We start from the raw sequence: 23,316 nt of genomic DNA, 5'->3' as shown, positions 1-23,316 counted from the left end.
TAAGGTGGTTCAACACAGCAATTCAAACAATTTATCGTCATGAAAAACTAAGGACAATTTGATGGAGATAATGGGATCTGCAGTTGCTGGAGAATACGAGATAACAGTGTGGACCTGGATGAACACAACAGAATCTTAGGAACACAAAAGCTGACGTTTCGGGCCCAGAACTTCATCAGAAAAGGGGGATGGGGAGCGGGTTCTGAAATAATCCTGAAGGAGGACGAGGGAGGTAGAGAGATCACCAGAGGTTTGACGGAGGGAGGAGGGTAACTTATTCAGGTTAGGCATCCCTGGAATAGGCTTCGCAGTGAGGTTAAAATTGTATCAAAGATAATGGGAATGGATCAGTAGCTTCAGGAAAAAGTGAAAAAAACTCAGACATTTCATTTTGGCTATATTGAGACTATGCAAGCACAATACGTACAACATTCTACCAGTCGGTCTAATATGAATAACGCCTAAAGCAGGATTCACTGAAGGTTGAAGTGCTTGTAAAAGAAGCGCAGTCTCCCAATTGTTCTGTTCAGTAAAACGGTCTGCAGACTCAACTCTTTCAGTCAAACGTGTGCGCAGGATTTCTGTGTACATACGATTTAGGACACAAACCCTCCCTCCATCGGCCGTATTAGTTGCATCAAAGAAATTCTGTCAAATTCGTCAGTCACGGACTTTATTGAAAATGCACGCTGACCATTCTACTTTCATCAATCAGTCCTTCAAGCTGTTTCAGTGATGATTTCCGGGTGCCACCGGGAGCAGTGTCTCACTTATGAAAGGAAACAAAAGCAATCCCTGTGCCTGAATTGACATTTGAACATAAATAGAAAGCTGGGGATCGGTCGAATAATACTGGCATTTCACAGAAACCATCCACATGTGAATTAAAGCATAATCTGATCGATTTGCTTCAAGTCCACAGCGGGAAACACGCATGCCCATGCAAAGAAAGCGAACCAACAATCTTATGCGTTACATCTCGGTGTTTACACGTTGAAGTTCCGCCTAAAATGCGCAGACTGCGATGGCCGGGAAGCGAGCCCGAGTCAACTGCTTGGAAGGCAGTTACGCTCACCACTATACCACCATTGCGACGCCAGCGCCCCCCCGCTCGGGGCTCCCGAAACAGACTCACTATGGCTCTATGGAGACAAATTGAATGCTGTTTAATATCAAAACAGAAAACCCTGGCAAAGATCAACAGATTTGGCGGCAGAGGCCTGACATCTCTCACTTCAACAGACACAATCACTGAACACTAATCGTTCATTCTGCCTTCTGCCCGCAGATGCTTTCGGATCGCCTGCTTTTCTGCAGATTTTTCTGCCTTTTCTTTCAGATCTTCAGCGCCCTCATTTCTTTGTCTTCAACACATCTGATGTTCGTCCACTGAATCGGATTTTAACGTCAGCTCAGAAGAACTCATTCGTCCTGGCAGACGTGAAGGAACACTTGAAATCGCTGAGCGATCTGGGCAGTTGTCGACCTTTTGACCAGCAGTCCACATATTCAAACTGGTAGCTGACACAGCACGCGCCTTCATGCTGGATCATTAAACATACAGACGATGGCAGTGGAGCTGAGATAACAAGGTGTAGAGCTGGATGAAGACTGAAGGCCAAGCAGCATCAGAGGAGCAGGAAGGCTGACCTTTCGGGACTTGACCCTTTTTCGGATAAAAGAGCTGAAGCAGACTGGAAGCTGTGCGATATTTCGAATGGGAAATAACAGGGTTCATGTGATAACATCCTATCAGTTTGTCCCATCTGAGTCATAACTAGCAATAGATTCACTGAGGATCGAGGGGTTTGTGATCGGAGGGGAGCGTCCCAATATTTGTCTACCTGACTCGACTGCTCCTGTTCTGTTCGGAAGTATTCACACTCCCAAGAAAGGTGCTTATCGCAGTAAAGGCCGCTTTACCAGCATTTATCATCGTTTGAACGAGAGCTGATGTTCGGAGTAATGTCATTGCCAAATGATTCCTTTCCAATATATCAACAATTAATATGGGTGTACGGGTCCTCCTCGAATCTGTAAACGTCATTGAACCGAAGTGTAGGGGCCTGTACTTGTCAAAATTTGAGGATGTCATCAGCCACATCAAAGACTCTCAACACGTTGTAAGAATATGGCCTAAACACAAAACTCGCCTATTGTTAAAGACAGGTACAAGGAATGGTGATCAAGACGCGGTTCAGTTTGCTCCAAATTCACAGGCTTGAAGCAGATTTTTCTGTCTTTTTCAGATCTTCAGTGCCTCGGTTCTTTGACTTTAAACACGGCTGATGTTCAAACACCGAAACGCATATTAACGTCAGCTCAGAAGAACTCTTTCTTTCTGGCAGACGTTAAGGAACAATTACAATCGCTGCGCGATCTGGATCGTTGTCGACGTTTTGCTCTGCAGTCCACAAGTTCATCGTTTTTTTATGCTAAATGGCCTCTATCGAACTGGTATCCGAAACATCACGCGCCTTCATGCTGGATCATTAAACATACAGACGATGGCATTGGAGCTGAGATAACAAGGTGTGGAGCTGGATGATCACAGAAGGCCAAGCAGCATCAGAGGTGCAGGAAGGCTGACCTTTCGGGCCTAGACCCTTCTTCCGAAAAAATGCAGTGGAGCTGATGCAGGCTGGAAGCTGTGCGATATTTTGATTAGGCAATAGCAGTGTATTCATGTGATAATATCTCTCAGTTTGTCTCATATGAGCCATAACTAACAATATATTCACTGTGGATTGAGAAGTTTGTGAACGGAGCGGTTTGTCCCAATTGCTGTGTATCCGACTCGCCAGCTCCCGTTCTGTTACGTAGAATTCAGTCTCCTGGGAAAGGTGCTGACCGCAGGTAGGCCGCTTTACCTTTACTGTTTGAATGAGAGCTGATGCCTCAGAGGAATATCATTTCCAAATGACTCGGTCTGATATATCAGCAATTAATGCGTCAATGTGTGCCCTCCTCTAATTTGTCCAGAAGTGTTTGCTCCTGTATTGGCCAAGAATTTCGGATGTTTTGAGCCAGACCAAAGACCCTCAATATATTTTAAGAATTTGGCCTGGACATAAACCTTGTCTTTTTTCTCAGACAAGTGTAAGAATTTGTCAAAATACCAGCACTGAAGCAAAACACACTTTGTTCTTACACAAACAGAAGTTGCTCGGTGCTCAGCTGCTCTGGCAGCATCGGAACATCAGAACTCGGAGCAGGAGTAGGCCATCTGGCCTCTTGAGCCCGCCCCGCCATTTAATAAGATCCTGGCTGATCTTCTTGAGATTCTGCTCCACTTATCCACCCACTCACCCTAACCCTTAATTCCTTTGTTGTTCAAAAATTTATCTATCCTTGCCTTCAAAGCATCTATAAAGAAATAATCACAGTCTGTTTTTCTGACCCGGTAACCCTTTCTCAGCCTGACCCAAAATGTTAACTTTGATTTTTCCTTCGCACATGTTGCCAGGCCACCTGAGCTTCCAGCAACGTCTGTTTTATTTTCTTGATTTACAGCATCTGCAGTTCTTTCAATTTTTATTACACTTTAATTTTACACTACCATCAAAATTGAAAGAATATAGAACAGAATTGGAACCACTTAACTATACTGGAATAGTCAACAGAATAATAGATTTGTTTAATTACTAAACGGTGATAGTTCCAAGATACAAACATCCCAAAACACAGCTTTGCAAATTTAAATCAATGAAATAGATAGTCCTTTAGAGGGACTGTAACCAGAATTGCTCAAATTTACGTTTACATTCAGTGTTCTAGAAATAAGGCAAAACGATTTGAGGGCACCATTAAGATCTCTCCAAAGTTTCATGTTGACCAATCTGTGGAAAGAATGGTTGATCTGTAAAGAGTGATTTCCTACTGAATCCCAAGATTCTCCAGATTGAACTCTATTTCACAGCATTTCTGCCTAGTTCACCAGCTGATGTTGACTTTCCTGTGGATTGTAGACAGCTCTCTCATTCTGAATGATTAATGCTTTCTGTTCTGCAAATTCAATGTACTGCATGAATTTCACATCTGTGATATGTACCAGGAAAACAGGGGACCATTTCTGAAGCCTGCAAGTAAATCAAAGAACTTTGGAACATCACCAGCTAAAGAATCACGCTACTGGAAACATTAACTTCCACAAGTTGTGTCATATTCTGAGTTTGTCCAGAATTTGTTTTCTTATTTATGAACTTTGAGGAAACCAAGTGAAAACTTTGAAAAAACCAGCTTTGAACCAAGTTAGATCTTCAGACTGGCAGTGATCTATTTCAGCCAGGCACACAAGCTCAATTCTTGGTTTCCATTTGATCCATATCACTTTCGTCACTTTGGTCAATGAAATTCTGCTTAGTTCATTCGATACGGCCTTCCTTTTAAAATGCCCATGCTGACTCTCCTGGCTTAATTAATCAGTCTTTAAAGCAACTTTAGTTACCATTTCAGATTCCCAAAATGTGCAGTACGTGACAAATACTGGAGATCACGGTCATCCTGACAGCATCCACGGAGAGAGAACAAGCTAATGTTTCAAATCTAGATCACTTGTGAAATGTGGAGGAGTCAGCATTAATACTGTAGAAGGGGCATTGGGTGGGAAGGGTGTGGCTGTGGTCGGTTGTACAGTGCTGGTGGAGAAATGGCATTGATAGTTCAGATTAAATGATGGGAATGTGAGAATCACAGAACAATGTTGTGTTAACTGCCAGACCTGAGAGAACAGATGTTTCCACTGTGGTGGATAGCAGGGAGAGGGCATATGGTCACAGAAAATGTAACAAGTAAATCTGAAAGAAAGAGAAGAAATGGGAGTTGGTTCACAATTTGAAATTGTTGAACTCGGTATTAAGTCCATAAGGCTGTAAAGTGCCCAGTCTGAAGATGGGATGTTGTTCCTCCAGTTTATACTGTGATTCAGTGGAATACTGCCACATGCCAAGGACAAACAAGTGGATATGCAAGTAGAACGCTTTATTAAAATGACTGGCTACAGGATGGTTAGGGTCATGCTTGCACACAGACTGATGTATTCTGTAAAGTGGTTACCCAGTCTGCATTGCCAGGACTCATTGGGTACAGTGAATACAATACACAAGGTTGGAGGAGGAACAGATGAAATGCTGCCTCACGTGAAAAGACTGCTTTGGGCCTTTGATGGTGAGCAGGGAGGAGGTGAAGGGGAGGGTGTTGCACCTTCCACAGTTACACAAAAAGGTGCAGTGGAGAGTGGAATTGATCTTGGTGGTTGTGAATTGATCTAGGTTGTCCTGGAGGGAATATTCCCTGCAAAATGCAAATGGGGGAGTGAAGGGAAAGTATGTTTAGTTTTGGCATTCTACTAGAGTTGTCTGAAATGGCAGAGAATGATACTTTGAATGCTGAGGTTGGTGGAAAACCATGGTCATGGAAAGGAGCGAGCCATGTCAGCTGCATTGTTTTGGAAGGTGGCACCATCCAAACAAATGCAATGTTTGTAAAAGAACTGGGAGAATGGGATAGAGTCCTTGCATGATGTCAGGTGTGATGGGCTGTAGTGAAGGTAACTATGAGAGTTAGTGGCTTTGTAGTAGATGACAATGGGCAGTTTATTCCCCAGTTGGAGACAGAGGCCAAGGAAATGGGAGGGAAGTGCCGGAAATGTATGATGTGAAAGTTAGAGAGGGGTGGAAATTGGAGGCAAAATGAACTAATTTTTAAAGGTCCTGGTGGGACCATGAAGTGACACCAAAGAATACCTTGATGTACAGAGAGAAAGACTTGTGGGAAGGGCCAGTGTAGGACTGGAACAAGGGTTGTTCCACATACCAGATAAAAAGACAGGCATATCTGGGACCCTATGGGTGACCATAGCTATTCCTTTGACTTGGCAGAAGTGAGATGAATTGCAGGAGAAATTGTTCAGTGAGAGAATAAGTTCAGCCAACTGGAGGAGAATGGTGGTGGATGGGGAGTGTTCAGGCCTCTGGTCGAGGAAGAAGCCATGGAACCCAAGCTAGTGGGGAATGCAGGTATAGAGGGATTGGACCTCCCTGGTCAATGAGAGGCAGTTAAGGCCAGGGAGACGAAAATTGACAATATGGCGGAGGGCATTAGAGATTTTACGAATGGTGGTGTGCAGAGTCTGTGTGATTTGAGGTAGGATGGATTCAAGGTAGGAAGAAATGACGTCAGTGGGGGAGGAACAGGCTAATATGATAGGCCTACTAGGCCAGTCTGGTTTGGAGATTTTGGGAAGGAGGTAGAAGCAGGCTGTCCGGGCTTGGGAGACAACTAGGCTTGCGGCAATGGAGGGATGGTCTCCGTAGGTAATGACTTTGGAGACCGTCCTGGCATATGTCACATTTTGGTCAACAAAACAATCCCTATGCTGGAATCAACTTTTAAATGAAAAATGAGAAACAGCACAGGGGAAAACTTCAGTGATGCTGAGTAATGCTGGCTGGATCCACATAGCAACTCACAGAAACCATCATCATGAAAAGCAAGGAGCAATTTGATGGATCTGCTTTTTCACAGAATGAAATGCATGTGTACTTTCAGAGCAAGTGAATGAACAACCCTGTGCATTTCATCTTGTGGTTTAAAATTGCAACTCTTCAATGGCCAGGAATTGAACCAAGGCGAATTGCTTGGAGGCAGCTATGCTTACTGATATAACACCATCGCTGTGTGCCAAAATGTCACACAACCTCTAAATAGACTTGACAAGACCCTTCTCATGACAAATTCAATGGGGTTGAAATTTCTGGTGAAAGTCAACAGGTCTGGCATTAGAACTCTTTGGTTTTGAAGAAGGGTCACCAGACTCAAAACATTAACACTGCTTAAACCCCTGGAAGCAAGTGCAAATGCTAGGAGTGGAGCTAAGTGTTTGGATTTCAGAGTATGATTCTTAATCTTTTGCATTGTTAAATCTAAAACTATGAGTAATGGTGGGTAGACATTAAGGGATTTTTTTCATGCCTCAGGCGAGTTTAATCATGCTCTCCCAGCTACTAATCTAATTAAGCTAATGAAATAAGGTGGTTATAGCTGGTTCTTATAGCAGGGCAGGCCTGATAGTATTGTATAAAATCAAGGCATAAAGTGAGGAATATTTGATCAGGAGATAATGGTTCATTCATAGAGGCAAATGTGAAGGAACATCTTAAATCAGAGAGGGATCTGGGTAATTGGAGAGTGAAATAACACTGCAGAGGCCAGGAGCTCATCACCAAGTCACCTTTTATTTACTCATGAAAAGTCCTTTGCTCTGATATTGTCTCTTCAGTCAGCTTTCAGAGTGCCAGTATCCCTGACACTTCTTGTTTTATATGTTAGGCAGGGGCCCCTGATTGGACCAGATTAACAGTTCCAGTCAGGGATCTCATATTATATGATGACCAGCTGGCTGACCTTGTTCCAATCACTACAGAGAGGTTTAAAGAAGCAGTGCAGAAGTTTAGACAGCTTAGCTGTAATCATGGTGCTTAATGTTGATACTGATTAAAATACAAAACATGGCAGATTAGCAGATGAGGTGGGATGGAAGTGAGGTGATATTTCAAATGTGCAAATATGTCATGTTCAGATGATAAAATTCTGACAATCTAATATCAGTCATTTCTGGTACTGAATTCACTCAGGATAAAGAGTCAGTGAATAGAAAAGAGTGTCCCTGTTGTTCTACTCTTGCTCCGTTAGTGAGGACTCAGTCTCCTAGAAAAAGTGCTGTCTGAATTCTGATGAATTCCTGGCCTCTATCATTGGATGAAATGGCAGCTGAGTTTCTGATGGAAATCATCCTCAAATGACTCTTGTTTAATATGTGAAACAGGGCTGCAAGTCCTGGAGCAGTACGTGGGCAACAAGTCCCCGAGAAGTGTGCAGGCAACAAGTCCTGAAACAGTGCACAGGCAGTGAATCCCAGAACAGCGAGGACTGTGGCTCCTGGAACAGCATGCAGTCCAAAATGCCACTAAACCTTTGTATTGTCTGCAAACTTACTAATGCGCTCATCTACATTTTAATCTAACTCATTTATTAGTGTCGCAAACAGCAGAGACCCCAGTACAGATCCCTGTGGAACACTACTAGTGATGGACCTCCAGCCTGAAAAGTACCCTTCCACCAATTTCTTGATATTTCTATCAAAGTGCCAGTAGTGTTGCCAAATGACCTCCTATGCTATGATATTCTGTGAATGAATTTTTCAATCATTAATGGACATAATGAATTTGGCTAATGGTAGCTTGGAGAGTCAGGCTGCTACTGCATCTGAGCAGTGCTAGCTGTTTGGCTCTTTCCTATTAATTGTTTGTCAGCTTTTGGAACACATGTCAGTGCTCAGTCATTCTTCTCTTCTTTCTCTTTGAACAATGGCCTTGCAGTACATCCTGCTGGATATTCATTTTCTGCAGGTAGGACATACCCCACATCGATTGTGTATGCAAACCACTTACAGTGGAAGATTAGAGCTAATGGGAACTGCAGACACTGGAGAATCTAATTGGTGCAACTAATTGGTGTCTCAGTGCAATTACAGTACTCTTGATATTTACAACCTAGCCTCCATTTCAGGCACATAACCCAAGGACATCATTGACAACATTTTAAAGGCATCTGAATGTGTATATGATAGGAAGGATTTTGAGGAATATGGACCGAAAAGAAGTGGATAAATGTAGAATATCTGATTGACATGGATCAGCTGGACCTAAGTGCCTGTTTCCATGCTGTACATCTCTATGACACTAACAAAATAAGATTTAAGATAATGACATGGACATCGCCATTGGAAGACTAAAATTAAAGTAATCAATTGCAAAAGAAAGCTGAATATTTCAAGGTGATGAGATGCATCAAAGAAAAGTGGATTGGAATAAAATTAAGAAATATATTGAAAGTCAGCTGGAAATAAATTTTTCCCCTTTAAGGTCCAGCAGAACATCTCCAAGACTACATGACAGCAGGTGCTGCTCACTGATTCGTACCTCCAGTGTACAGCGAAAATGAAGAAGGGAGCATCAACATTTGGTAAGAGGCAGGATAAGAACAACACTCTGCAATGATACGAGGGTAAGGTATTTAACCTGCAGTAAATGTGCCCACTCTGCCAACAGAAAGAGGATACTTAAATAATGTCAAGTCCATTAGGTGAAATGCAACTGGTACAGGTCACAAGAGACACCTGAGGGTGGTGTATCGCCGATTCAATAACGGATTCTTGGAGGGACAACTCTGAAGAGAGGGAGGCTTTTTCTGGGGGGTGGGGAGATTTTGAAACTAGTAAAGTCCACATTGAGACCACTGATTTGAGGTGCTGCTTCTCCAGTTTCTGAGTGGCGTCGTTGAGACACTAGAGGAGGCCCAGGATGGACATGTCATTCAGAGATTGGGAGGGGTAGTTGAAGTGGTTTGTAACTGGAAGGTGTTTTCGTTAATTACGTATTACCCCCTAATTCAATGTATCATTCTCCGCCAATTCCACCACCTGCAATCTACCCCCACAGTCAAGGATATAATTTCCTCCCCACCTCTATCTGCCTTCCATAGGGACTGCTCTCTCTGTGGCTCCCTTGTCCACTCCATACTTCCCACTAGCCCCACCACCCCGGCACTTTTCTCTGCAACCACAGGAAGTGCTACATTTGACCCTACACCTTCCCCTTCACCTCCATCTACACAGGTGCTCTACAAAACGGTCTCCGAGCCTCCGCTTGGCCTCACCAATGTAGAAGAAGCCACATCGGGAGCAGTGGATACAGTAGATCACATTAGTGGATGTGCAGGTGAACACCTGTCTGATGTGCGATAACAAAGTGTGGAGCTGGTATGAAGTATGAAGCAATCAAGGGAGCCACAGAGAGAGCAGTCCCTATGGAAGGCAGATAGAGGTGGGGAGGAAACTATATCCTTGACTGTGGGGGTAGATTGCAGGTGGTGGAAGTGGTGGAGAATGATACGTTGAATTAGGGGGTAATACGTAACAACAAGGGAGATTCTGTCTTTGTTGTTGTTGCAGGGCGGGGATGTGAGGGCAGAGGTGTGGGAAATGCAAGAGATGAGGTCGAGAACATCTTTGACCACTGAAGGGGGGAGGTGGTGGTCCTTGAAATTAGAGGACATCTTGGATGTTCAGGAGTGGAACATCCCATCTTGGGAGCAGACGCAGTGGAGGTGGAGGAATTGAGAGTAGGGGATCACATTTATGCAGGAATCTGAAACCCAGATTGATTGAGGTTTTGATGATATAGCAAAGAACAAAGAGCAAATAAAATTACAGCACAGCAACAGGCCCTTCAGCCCTCCAAACCTGCGCCGATCATGATCCTCTGTCTAACCTGTCATCTATTTTCTAACAGTCTATGTTCATTTGCTCCCTGCCCATCCATGTACCTGCCCAAATATATCTTAAAAGACACTAACGTGTCTGCGTCTACCACCTCTGCTGGCAACGCGTTCCAGGCACCCACCACCCCCTGTGTAAAGAACTTTCTACGCATATCTCCCTTAAACTTTCCTCCTCTCACTTTGAACTCATGACCCCTAGTAATTGAGTCCCCCACTCTGGGGAAAAAAGCTTTTTGCTATCCACCCTGTCTATACCCCTCATGATTTTGTAGACCTCAATCAGGTCCCCCCTCAATCTCCGTCTTTCTAATGAAAATAATCCTAATCTACTTAACCTCGCTTCATAGCTAGCACCCTCCATACCAAGCAACATCCTGATGAACCTCCTCTGCACCCTCTCCAAAGCATCCACATCCTTTTGGTAATGTGGCGACCAAAACTGTACACAGTACTCCAAATGTGGCCGAATCAAAGTCCTACACAACTGCAACATGACCTGCCAACTCTTGTACTCAATACCCCGTCCAATGAAGGAAAGCATGCCATATGCCTTCTTGACCACCCTATTGACCTGTGTTGTCACCTTCAAGAAACAATGGGCCTGAACACCCAGATCTCTCCGTTCATCAATTTTCCCCAGGAATTTTCCATTTACTGTATAGTTCACCCTTGAATTTGATTTTCCAAAATGCATCACCTCGCATTTGCCGGGATTGAACTCCATCTGCCATTTATCTGCCCAACTCTCCAGTCTATCTATATTCTGCCGTAATCTCTGACAGTTCCCTTCACTCTCTGCTTCTCCACCAATCTTAGTGTCATCAGCAAACTGGCTGATCAGACCACCTACACCTTTCCTTCAAATCATTTACATGTATCACAAACAACAGTGGTTCCAGCACAGATCCCTGTGGAACACCACTGGTCACAGGTCTCCAATTTGAGAAACTCTCTTCTACTACTTCTCTCTGTCTCCTGTTGCCTTGCCAGTTTTTTATCCATCTAGCTAGCACACCCTGGACCCCATGTGACTTCACTTTCTCCATCAGCCTGCCATGGGGAACCTTATCAAACGCCTTACTGAAGTCCATGTATATGACATCTACAGCCTTTCCCTCATCAATTAACTTTGTCACGTCCTCAAAGAATTCTATTAAGTTGGTAAGACATGACCTTCCCTGCACAAAACCATGTTGCCTATCACTGATAAGCCCATTTTCTCCCAAATGGGAATAGATCCTATCCCTCAGTATCTTCTCCAGTAGCTTCCCTGCCACTGACATCAGGCTCACCGGTCGATATTTACCTGGATTATCCTTGCTGCCCTTCTTAAACAAGGGGACAACATTAGCAAGTCTCCAGTCGTCCGGGACCTCACCCATGTCTAAGGATGCTGCAAAGATATCTGTTAAGGCCCCGGCTTTTAAAGTGGGGGAAAAAAAGTTACCTTCCCAGCAGCCTCCTGGTGCTCTCTCTGTCTGGCTCTCGCTCTCCTCCCGAAAATGAAGACCACTCCCACTCGAGGTAAGCTTTAACCAAAAAGATCGATCAAGGCAGAGCAGTAGATGTTGTCTGCATGAACTTTAGTAAAGCCTTTGTCAAAGTTTTGCATGGTAGACTGGTCAGTAAAGTTAATCACAAAGGATTCAGGGAGAGCTTCTCAATCACCCTCCAACAGAGGGCGACAGAGATGTCACTGAGGACCATTCTGGGAGACTTTGGCTCAGTTACCGCAGCTGAATTGCAGATCGGGGAAGAGCCCAGTGACAAGGAATGGTAAGGGGGATAAGAGAGATTGAGAAAAGTTGTTAGGAAATGCGCAGTAGCCTCAAAGGTCTGTTTGTAACACTTGCATTGTAATTTAAGTAGCCAGTTAACTAGAAGTTACTAACTAAATATTCTGAGAGGGACTGCAGTGTGGTGGAAGTGCTGCTGGTTGGTATAAATGCAAGCTTAAGTGAATACCAGACTGCAGTTAGAAATATGAGCAATGTAAGATTCTTTCATCTTTCTTAGTCTAAAGGGGTAGAGGTGGCGGTTAGGGCAGTGGTGCACTCCTCCTGCCAGATGTGGGAGGCCAGGGAGAAGTCTAATGTACCTGATGACTATGTCTGCAAGAAGTGTGACCATTTGTACCCCTCACAGCCATGTGCTTCAGTTGGAACAGCAGTAGGACAAAGTCCAAGGGAGCAACAATGGAGAGAGATTTGCTAGTTAGGGGCACAGACAGGTCTGGCCATGTTCGGCGCTCCAGGTTGGCATGTTGCCTCGTTGTGCACATTGAATGCCAATAACATAAGTGGAAAGAGGGATAAAGTCCTGCTGAGAGAGCACAAGGTGTTATGAAAGAGGCTAAAATGCAGGAGCACACAAGGGTAATAATTTCTGGTTTACTACTAGTGCCACGTGCTAGACAGGCAAGGAATAGAAAGATTAGACAGATGAATGCATGGCTAAGGAACTGGTACACGGGGCAGTGTTTCAGGTTCTTGGATCATTGGGACCTCTTCTGGGACAGGGTGATCTATACAAGAGGGGTAGGTCGCACCTACACGGTATTAAGTAGAAGCTAGGGAGTGTTAATTGGGAGGAGTTGTTATCAGACATTAGACATGTGGGAATTGCTTAAAGGCCTGCTGATCAGAGTTCAGGACTGGTGAGTTCTAGTAAGGTAGAAGGACAATAATGGCAAGATATGGGAGCCTTGGATAACAGGGGAGGTTATGAAATTAGTCAAAAGGGAAAAGAGAACTATATGCAAGGTTTGGAAAGCTAAACTGGGACAGAGTCCATGAGGCAATAAAAGAAAACAGAAAAGAACTCGAGCAGAGAATTAGAAGTGCAAGATGGAACCATGAAATGACCCCATCAAGTAGGGTTAAAGAGAATCCCAGGGCATTCTATACATACATAAAAAAAAGAGAATAACAAAGGAGAGGTAAGACCACTCATGGATAAAGGAGGGAACTTGTGCTTGGAGGCACAGGATGTGGGCAAGATTCTAAATTAATAGTTTGCGTTGGTACACACTCAAAATAAAGATATGGAATACAGTGTGATTTGTGTGGAGCTATTACACTAGGGCATTTTGAAATCAAGAGAGAAGTGGTGTTCGGTCTCTTGGAGAACATTAAGCCTGGATAAATCCCCAGGCCGAATGGCATCTCTGCCAGGTTATTGAGAGAGGTAAGAGAGGAGATTGTTAGGACTTTGACCAAGGTATTGTGTCCTCGCTCACCACTGGAGATGCCCTGGAGGTCTAGTGAGTAACTGATGTTGTCCCTCTGTTTAAGGAGAGAAGTTGGGTAATTCAGTAATCTATAGACAGATGAGTCTCACATCAGTAGTTGGGAAGCTATTGGAGAGAATTCTTAGGGATAGGATTTACACGTGTTTGGGAAAGCATGGCTTGATTAGGGACAGGCAGCATGGCTTTGTGCAGGGCAGGTAATGTCTGACTAACTTAATGAATTTTTTGAAGAAGTGTCAAAGGAAATTCATGAGAGAAGAGCAATGGATGTTGTTCACATGAATTTAGGTAAGACTTTCAACAAGGCCCTTCATGGTAGGTTCATCCAGAAGATTAAGATGAATGGGATCCATGGTGACTTGGCCGCTTGGATTCAGAATTGGCTTGCTCATAGAAGACAGGGCGTGATGTGAGAAGGGTGTTTTTCTGGCTGGACGTCCATGTCTAGTGGTGTTCCGCAGGAATCCACGCTGGGACCTCTGCTGTTTGTGACAATATATAACTGGCTTGGATGAAAATGTAGATGGGTGTGTTAGTAAGATTTCAGATGACATGAAGATCAGTGGAGTTGTAGACAGTGTGGAAAGTTGTGAAAGTATACAGGGAGATATAGCTCAGTTGCAGATATGGGCAGAGAAATGACAGATGGAGTTTAATCTGAGTACTTGTGAGGTACTGCACTTCAGGAATTCAAATTTTAAGGAAAAGTATACAGTTAATGGCAGGACCCTGCACAGCATTTATGTATTTCGGGATCTTGGGTTTAAATCCATAGTTCCCTGAATTTGGCCAGGTACATAATTCTGTGAAAGTTACTTCATAGGTAGCCATGGTGGTTAAGAAGGTGTTTAGCTTGCTTGCCTTCATTGCTCAGATCATTGAATATAGGAGTCAGAACGTCATATTGAAGTTGTGCAAGACATTGGTGAGGTCACTTTTGGAGTACAGTTCTGATTTTTGTAACATTAATTCCAGCTTTTGTGCTCCTGAGATGCTGCTTGGCCTGCTGTGTTCATCCAGCTTCACACTTTGTTATCTTGGATTCTCCAGCATCTGCAGTTCCCATTATCCATGGACAGTTAATCTGTTTTTGTGCAGTTATCTGACCTGGAAATGTTGGGAAAAACAGTGAATGGCATCCCTATTATTCTTTGATGTTACTCTGGCCTCTGACCTGCACTTGACTTGTTCATTGAAAACTGTCGACATGACATGCCTTAATTTCTCTGCTCCCCTCATCTGTTCTAAGCTATCTTCCTCTGAACTGACTACATTCTTGCTTTCAGATCTAACCCTGACTTTGTAAACAAACCTACCAACAACAAGGGTTGGGACTGTTATCTCCTGGTGTACTGACCTCTGCATTGCAGAGGCTGACCAACGCTGGATATCTCCTCCTATGTGCCTCAGATCATGACCCACCAATAAACATAAGGCTGTTGTGTCCACCATTGTCACTAACCTCTTCTCATTTGTGGATCTTCCCCAGCCAGATTTCCAGATTTCCATTATCCTTTGTTTGAAGAGCTGCTCCTGATATCTCCCTGAATGGGCTAGATCTAATTTTAAGTTTCTAGCCGTAAGTTCTGGGTTTCCCACCTAAGGAAATAGTTGTTATCTATCAACTATTATCCGCTGCACTCCTTTGATCATTTTAAACACCTCACTTATATGATACCTTAATTGTCAATACAAAACAAAATAGAAGTCTAATCTGAACATCCTGGACTTGTGTTTTAAGTGTTCATTGAATCTTACTGTATCTTCCTCCATTACAATGATGACTACACCTCAAAAGCACTTCATCAGTTATACATTGCTGACTGAGGTAGTGAAAAATGTAATGTAGATGGAACTTCTGTATTCCTTTTTGTAAAACTGATAGTGTCATTTCAATTTTATGAAGACAAACCCCAACAATACAATAACACAAACTTTTCACACTTTTCGGACGGCATGGTGGCTCAGTGGTTAGCACTGCAGCCTCACAGCACCAGGGACCCAGGTTCGATTCCAGCCTTGGGCGACGGTCTGTGTGGAGTTTGCACATACTCCCCGTGTCTGCGTGGGTTTCCTCCGGGTGCTCCGGTTTCCTCCCACAGTCCAAAGATGTGCAAGCTAGGTGGATTGGCCATGCTAAATTGTCTGTGGTGTTCAGGGGTGGGTGGGTTATAGCGGGATGGGTCTGGGTGGGATGCTTCAAGGGACGGTGTGGACTCGTTGGGCTGAAGGGCCTGTTTCCACACTGTAGGGAATCTAATCACATCCATCAAACACTGAAAGCTTGAAGGAAAACTGACCTATGGCTAACAATTCCTTCTTTAAAGGCTAATATCTGGAGATCAGAATTCCTTCTCCTATTCATAAAAAAGTGATTTCCATTCCTCACTGAGTATGTCTTTCTAAGCCTGCTCACTCATTCTCTACTAACCCCACTGTGCTGCATCTGTCTAATCATCTCAATTCAGACTACAAAGGGACTGTTACTGTGCTGTACTCCTCTATGTTCTATGTATCCTCTCTGTCACTGGCTAGATCTGTGTTGGTGTAGATTAAAATGTGAGTGAAAAGAATTACATGACTATATATGAATGTTTTTGTAATGGATTATCATCAGAAACAGCAATTTGTAGTTGATAATTATGGATCAGATTTGGGCTTCTGTTGAGAATAGGATGTGACAAGTTTCACAATCTCACCATTCTGTGTGCAGTTAAGCTTCTCTGGAATTCCTTGTTGGGTATATTGCTAATTAGTGCATTGTTGTGGTCCCGAATTTTGGATTTCTGGACACAAGTGAAAACATCTTTACTAACTCTATCCTATCTAAAACCTCTACAGAATCCCTTCAGTGTGGGAGCAGGCCATTCAACCCTTCAAGTCCATTCCCAAGATCCATGCCCTTCTCTATCCCTGTAACGTTCCATTTCCCATGGTTAATCCAGATAGCCTACACACCCCTGGACTTTATGGGCAATTTAGCATGGCCAATCCACCTAGACTGCACATCTTTGGACTGTGGGAAGGAGTCAAAGCACCCGGAGGAAACCCTTGCAGACACGGGGAGAATATGCAAGCCCTATACAAGCAGTCATCTAAGGATGGAATCAAACCTGGTGCTGTGAGGCAGCAGTGCTAACCACTGAGCCTCCATGCTGTCCTAATAAATAAACAGCAGAAGCTCCAATCCTAAGAGATTTCAAACAACCAACCTTTCAGTTAACAGTCAAATGCACTGACCAATTGTGCTACAGAGTACTAAAGACTTTCAGACAATTCCACAGCTTATGTCCTGCTTTTGAAAATCAGTGAGAAATACTGTCATGGTGATAAATTAGCAGACTACATAAACTCTCATTTCCTAACCAGGATCTGGACCCTGGCAGTAGTGGTGAAACCACTGAACCCCAACCACTAGGTCACCAAGGAAGGTACAGTTTTATTTGGATTAATATGGATAAGTCAAGTGTTTCATGTTTGAGACTGGATTACTCCTCAAAGGTCTGCACTGTCTGAATGTGAAAGCATGATGAACAGAGCAGATCAGGAAAAATGTCTCAAGATAGTTATTGATCCTTTTGCTATTAAAGATGCACAACCTGTGTGGGGAGCCTATAGGGAAGTGAAACAGAGCTTCATGTTACTTTAAAGAAAAGTAGAACATGCTAGAGACATGAGCAGGTCTGGTAGCATTTGTGGAGAGAGAAGCAGAGTTAAACTTTCGAGTCCGATAGTATTTGCTCCAATACGTTATCTCAGATTCTCCATTGATGCTGCCAGGCCTACTCAATTTATCCAACATTTTCTGTTCCTGGTTCATATTTCCAGTATTCATAGTAATTTGCTTTTACTTCAGGTTATCTTTGTGACCAGAAGAAAGATGACAATATCTGTTTTTTTGGGTTGATATACACACACTTTGGAGGTTGTGGTTGGTTTCAGACCCCACACAGTTTGGGAAATATTGAGATGTTAGCGAAAGTGGAGCAGAGGTAACAGAGTTACAGCGAATCTTTGAGATGTTCATAATAAAGTTTGGCTGTGATAGTATGGTTATTCCAATTTTTAGTGCAGAGCAGACTGAAAGGGAATAGGAATCCTGAAGAAATTAGATGCTGGGTGATTATTTCAATTTGGAAGGACAGTCAAACTGGAAATTATACCTATGCCTGACGGTATCACTTGTCATGAAAATCCCGAACCCCAGCGGGGTCTCTCGATTCCACGCTCGGTCAATGAGCACTCGCAATCGGCCTGGCTCTTTAAGACTTTACTCTTTATTGCTTCACATGGCCGGGTACAGATCATCCGGAAGCCCAGGAGTTGAGCACTTCCGTATTCCTCGGAGGAGCTGCACACACAACTTAATACAAAGACATTTTTATACTTTTCTTAAAGCAGTGTACATGGCGTGATCGCATAGTGTATTCAAACAATTACGAATCAATACATGATATCGGTTCATTGACAGTTACTTAATCCAATAATATTAACTGGTAAACAACTTATGCCACAATGCTTAGGTTACTTTTTATCTCGCCACATAGTGCCGCAACATTTGCACTCGAATGTCAGTTAGAACGGTTAGTACTGCACCACCCCACCAAGCCACCTCTGCATTCCAAAGGGCGCACCATCCGCCAGTCCCTCCCCAGTCATCCACGCAAGTCCAACAGAATCCACAGCTCCCAGGCCAGAAGCCACCTCTGCCGTGCCAACCTGCATTGAGAAGCCACCCGCCGCAGCTCAAGCCACCAAGAGCACCCACCAGGCAGCTGCCCCCAGCCGCAACCAGCCACGCAGGCGCAGGCCACGAGCCCCCACACCCCAGCCCAGGCTGCACCCAAGTCCGAGACCCTCAGTCACAGCATAATTTCCTCCACAACACACATGAGTAACATATGGTGTGTGAAATCACTGAGGGCCTTTCAAAAGATATTTGAGAACATTGCCAGTTCCAGGACTGAAGTGGTTGGTTTCAGTTTTAATATGTCTCTCCTGGAACTTTGTGGGGTGGGAGAGGAATTGCTTACAGTTTGCACCAACAGTCAACCATTCAATGATGACTTAAAGCTTTCGGACAGTTCTTTTTTATCGTTCTCTAGTTTAATGCCCACTTGTTTAATGTCAGCTAAATGAGGATAAACTGCAAATAATCATTTAGCTATACTTTCAGTTTTGCTCTGGGTCAGAGCTAAGCACTGAAGCATTTTTACTTATTGAAAGTTTAGGCAATCAAGAGATTAAATCTGTGCCTTTGACCTATGAACCCCAGAAGGAAAGTCATATAAAAAATTACAAACTTGTCACAGTTTTTGGAGTTGTAGAGTGCTTTAATCTTTGGTGGAGTTTTGAATTTAGTGAAAATCCTACACCTGTTGCAGTCCCTTCTTCCGTTAACTGTTTTGTAGTGTTTTACTGTTACAGTGGGTATTGGGTTTATTTTGTGTAGCATTTCTTTGATCCATCTGACAAAAGGCATCTGGAGTAATGGAGATGGTCCTCAAATAACTCTCATTATTCCCTGCTTATTTTCTATTCAGTCAGATTTTTATGATTTTTTGTTAATGTAACTTGAGTTTTCCTATATTCATTTTCATGAATGTTTAGGCTGCCATTTCAAGCCCAAGGCCATAACAATTTGTTTTTCTTTTTAAACTTACTTTTGCTTCAACCTTAGCAACATGCTCCTTTCATTGCTGCAATCTGAAGGACAATTTTTCCCTACGAATTTCCTACCTTGTATCTTGAGTGGTCTTTTCTCTTCCTGTTCTCTTGCCACTGTCTCAGGCTTGCTCATCCAAGCAATCTGGAAAGCAACAACTCCAAATTCTTCATTTATCTCTCTTGTCGATCCACTGGTAGCTAATCTTGTAAATCCCCTTCCTTTCCAACAACTCCTGAATAGCTAACCTTTTAGATTCTGCCAGCTGAGCGGTTCTCACTGAATTTCTCTGCATCTCCCTCCAGATTATCAATTAACCTGAGAACAAGGCCTTAAAAAGACTTTTCTGCAAATGATTGCATTTACATCATAGCTTTAATGGGAAACTGGTTGAGGTTTGACGTTGGCTTTAGCTTATCACCAAATCACATTTGACTGACCCCTCACTGCTCTGGCACTTCTATTCTCTTTTGAAAATCTCACTTTATTCCACAGATCTTGTATCCCATTTAAACTGTTTTTGTTTGTACATATTGTTAGCATTGCAGAATAAACCAGAATTTATTGCTCATCTCTGTGCTGGCAATTGAGAGTTAACCATACTGTCTGCAGTCACATGCAGGTTAGACCAGGTAAAGAAAGCAGATTTCCTTCCCTGAGGGATATGTGTCTATCAGTTTATTTGCAGATTGACATTGCCATAAGGCCACCTGCTCCACAGAATCATTATCAAACAAGTGTTAGAGTGCGGAAGGAGGCCATTCAGCTTATTGTGCCTGAAATAGATCATTAAATGAAATTACCTAGAGCCAATCTCCTGATTTTTCCCCAAACCCTTGCACATTTTTACCCAGATGACCATCCAATTCCCTCATGAATACCTCCATTGAAACACTCTCAACCACACTATCAGGCAGTGCATTCTATCCCATAACGACTTGTGCAAAAAAGTTTTCCTCACTTCATTTGCAGATCACTTTATTCCAGATTCTTATTGAATTAAAACTTGACCATCTGCTTGGATGGGATTTGAATCTATGTCTCCAGAGTATTGCCACTATGCCACTGTTTCTTTATCATCATTTATTAACACTCTCCAAGAGTGACCAACTAGGTGAGAGGTGGATCACATCTCTTGGAGAAGGAGGGAAGGAGGTGCTAACTCTTGAAACAAGGGAGAGGGATGACAGGTAGAGGGACGTTCTTGTCTGCATATGCAAGACATCAAAGGTGTACAAACAGTAACAAGAGGAGGCACTGAGCAGTCTCTTCAATTGATTTCCAAAGGAATCCAGAACAAATGATGTCTTTTGAAGCACATACACATGGAATTGGAACTGGCAGCCAAAAGTTGGCACAATCCTAGAAATTCTAGGACATTTAATCACCCAGTAAGTATGATTAAAAAATGTTTTCACTGAGCTATCTCAACCACTTCCCTGTTTTGGTGTCTGCAACAAATATCTGTATCCCAGCAATTTCAACTTCCATCTCAACACGCCATGTTCTGAGTTAATTGTTTCCTTAACAACCTCAGTCTCTCCTCCGGTTCTCTCAGTCACCCTCTTGGCCTTGCTGTTTCACATGACCTTGCCAGTCCCATCATATCAGTAAACAGTAAAACCATCTCTCATCACTTCCTATCACTTACCACCGCACTTCTTCCATTCCCTAAACCTCCCTCCTGTACCCATCCCTGGAAAATACTATGCCTGAATTCATCTTTAGCTATCAAAATACAACCATCTGTCTTCATGTGCTCTATTTGCCTCATTTCTACAGCTACTGATTTGCTTAACTACACACATACTTCCATTTTGTTGATGCAGCCTGCTGTAAAATATTATGTTTTCTGTCTCTTGCTGCTGTCCCTGGTATACCTCCCGTCCCCACTTCTTTTAATCCGCTGGGTACAGTCTGAAATGGTTCAGCTATCGGTGCCAGATCTGAATGGACCAGGTAAAACCTATTCGGTCTTTCATATATCTGCTAAAACTGCCCAGATTCATCCTGTACTGTAAACATGACTACATTTTTGATTCGGGGAGAAAGAGATAATGAAGTGTGGAGGTGGATGAATACAGCAGGCCAAGCAGCATCTTAGGAGCACAAAAGCTGACGTTTCGGGCCTAGACACTTCTTCAGAAAAGGGGGAGGGAGAGAGGGTTCTGAAATAAATAGGGAGAGGGGGAGGCGGATTGAAGAAGGATAGAGGAGAAGATTTTTGGAGAGGAGACAGACAAGTTAAAGGGGCGAGGATGGAGCCTGTAGAGGTGAGTGTAAGTGGGGACGTACGGAGGGGATAGGGCAGTCTGGGGAGAACGGACGGTCAAGGGGGCAGGATGAGGTTAGTAGGTAGGGAATGGAGGCGCGGCTTGAGGTGGGAGGAGGGGACAGGTGAGAGGAAGAACGGTTTAGGGAGGCGGGGACAAGCTGGGCTGGTTTTGGGATGCAGCGGGGGGAGGGGTGATTTTGAAGCTTGTTAAATCCACATTGATACCATTGGGCTGCAGGAGTCCCAAGCAGAATATGAGTTGCTGCTCCTGCAACCTTCCGGTGGCATCATTATGGCACTGCAGGAGGCCCATGATGGACATGTCGTCTGACGAATGGGAGGGGGGGTTGAAATGGTTCGTGACTGGGACGTGCTGTTATTTATTATGGACCGAGTGTAGGTGTTCTGCAAAGTGGTCCCCAAGCTTCCGCTTGGTTTCCCCGATGTAGAGGAGGCCACAACGGGTACAGTGGATGCAATATTCCACATTGGCAGATGCGCAGATGAAAACAGATGAACATCTGTTTGATGTGGAAAGTCTTCTTGCGACCTGGGATGGGGGTGAGGGAGAAGGTGTGGGGGCAAGTGTAGCACTTCCTGCGGTTGCAGGGGAAAGTGCCGGGTGGGGTGGGGTTGGAGGAGAGTGTGGAGTGGACAAGGGAGTCAGGGAGAGAGTGGTCCCACCGGAAAGCAGACAAGGTTGTGGATGCAAAAATGTCTTTGGTGGTGGGGTAGGATTGTAGATGGCGGAAGTGTCGGAGGATGATGCATTGGATCCAGAGGTTGGTGGGGTGGTATGTGAGGACAAGGCGGATTCTTTTTTGGTGGCTATCGCAGGGACGGGGTGTGAGGGATAAGTTGTGGGAAATGTGGGAGACACGGTTGAGGGCATTCTCGACCACTGTGGGGGTGATGTTGTGGTCCTTGAAGAACGAGGACATCTGGGATGTATAGGAGTGGAATGCCTCATCCTGGGAGCAGATGCGGCGGAGATGAAGGAATTGGAAATAGGGGATGGAATTTTTGCAGGAAGGTGGGTGGGAGGAGGTGTATTCTAGGTAGCTGTGGGAGTTGGTGGGCTTGAAGTGGATATCGGTTTCTAGGTGGTTGCCTGAGATGGAGACAGAGAAGTCCAGGAAGGTGAGGGATATGTCGGAAATGGTCCAGGTGAACTTGAGGTTGAGGTGGAAGGTGTTGGTGAAGTGGATGAACTGTTCAAGCTCCTCTTGGGAGCACGAGGTGGCGCCGATACAACTATCAATGAAACGGAGGATGAGGTGGGGTTTAGGGCCAGTGTAGATATGGAAGAGGGATTGTTCCATGTAACCTACAAAGAGGCAGGCATAGCATGGGCCCATGTGGGTATCCATGGCCACCCCCTTTGTCTGTAGGAAGTGGGAGGAATCGAAAGAGAAGTTGTTGAGCATGAGGATGAGTTTGGCTCAGCAGATGAGGGTGTCAGTGGAGGGGGACTGTTCGAGCCTGCAGGACAGGAGGAAGCAGAGGGCCTTTAGGCCATCTGCATGGAGAATACAGATGTATAGGGACTGGACATCCATGGTGAAAATGAGTTGTTGGGGACTGGGGAATTGGAAGTTCTGGAGAAGGTGGAGGGCATGGGTGGTGTCAAGGATGTAGGTAGGGAGTTCCTGGACCAAGGGGGAGAAAATGGAGTCCAGATAGGTGGGGATGAGTTTGGTGGGGCAGGAGCAGGTGGAGGCAATGGGTCACCTCCAGCTGGCGGGTTTGTGGGTTTTGGGAAGGAGATAGAATCGGACGGTGCAG

The 23,316-nt window shown here is 44.1% G+C and overlaps 1 long non-coding RNA gene across 1 annotated transcript in view; it reads left to right on the top strand.

Annotated features, from left to right (window-relative positions):
* Nucleotides 1-720: 720 nt before the first annotated feature.
* Nucleotides 721-23,316, top strand: part of LOC125467050 (uncharacterized) — a 94,586-nt gene continuing 71,990 nt past the window's right edge. The window contains exons 1-2 of the long non-coding RNA XR_007250554.2: nt 721-2,856; nt 8,925-9,024. This is a non-coding gene — a long non-coding RNA (uncharacterized LOC125467050). The remainder of the gene's footprint in view (nt 2,857-8,924; nt 9,025-23,316) is intronic.

This window comes from Stegostoma tigrinum, chromosome 32, assembly GCF_030684315.1.
Source record: "Stegostoma tigrinum isolate sSteTig4 chromosome 32, sSteTig4.hap1, whole genome shotgun sequence".
Lineage (NCBI taxonomy): Eukaryota > Metazoa > Chordata > Chondrichthyes > Orectolobiformes > Stegostomatidae > Stegostoma > Stegostoma tigrinum.
This window is presented reverse-complemented; position numbering and strand designations above follow the sequence as displayed.